The following is a 913-nucleotide window of genomic DNA, read 5'->3' as shown; positions in this document are numbered from 1 at the left end:
AAAAAAAAAAAAAAAAAAAAAAAAAAAAATATCACCACTCACATTTCATATACATTTACGTATACGCTTACGTGTACGCGTATGACTTGACAAGAATGGCAATTTTGTGAACAAAAAATAATTTGTGATAAATGGGAGTAACACAAATGGGTTTGCCAAGACATGTAGATTGAAAGAATATATTTTTTATTTTTTTTTACGCACGGGAGCCTTTATATGCGTACAAGTAGGTGAGGAAAAGGTTCTCACACAGTTATGCATACTGGGCTCTTGGACGCGGCGAAACGGATAAGGGACTGAACAAATGCAGCAAATCGCGTCAGTTATGTGACACGCCTGCAAATTTCCGCTCAGCAATCCGATGTACACCCCTCCGGTCAAGGTCAAATTCCAAGTACTCCTCAAACGGCTGCGCTGTGCATACACAAACGCAATTCCATGCACCTAAATGAGACTTACACAAAAAAGCGGCAAATAACAAAAACACGGGGGGGAGAAAACTCCAAGAGGCCTCAATGGGCGTGTCCAGGTTATACGTACAGGTGTATGTGCGACAGGACGTACGTCAGTGAGGTGGTGAGGAAATGACGACATAAGAATTGGCACATATATATACCTACACACATGAATGCATAGGTACGTAAGCGTGAATGCAGCGATGAACACACAGTCACGGAGAGCGCTCGCTGCATTGCATTTACACACTGGCTTCTTATGGCCGCATAAACAAGTTGGATAACACAGCAAAAAAAAAAAAAATGCAATTGAAAAAAAATCGTTCACAGAGCGGTGCCGTATACAGGGACACTGTCTCAACAGCGTTAAAACAACCGGCTAAGTAAGCGCGGCTTTACAACGACGCAGCGAAAAGGCACGGATACTGGTGCTGCCAGATTGGAAAGGTTCATATGCC

Source organism: Plasmodium fragile (genome assembly GCF_000956335.1).
Source record: "Plasmodium fragile strain nilgiri unplaced genomic scaffold supercont1.14, whole genome shotgun sequence".
Taxonomy (NCBI): domain Eukaryota; phylum Apicomplexa; class Aconoidasida; order Haemosporida; family Plasmodiidae; genus Plasmodium; species Plasmodium fragile.
The sequence above is the reverse complement of the archived record's forward strand: the minus strand, read 5'-3'. Positions refer to the sequence as shown.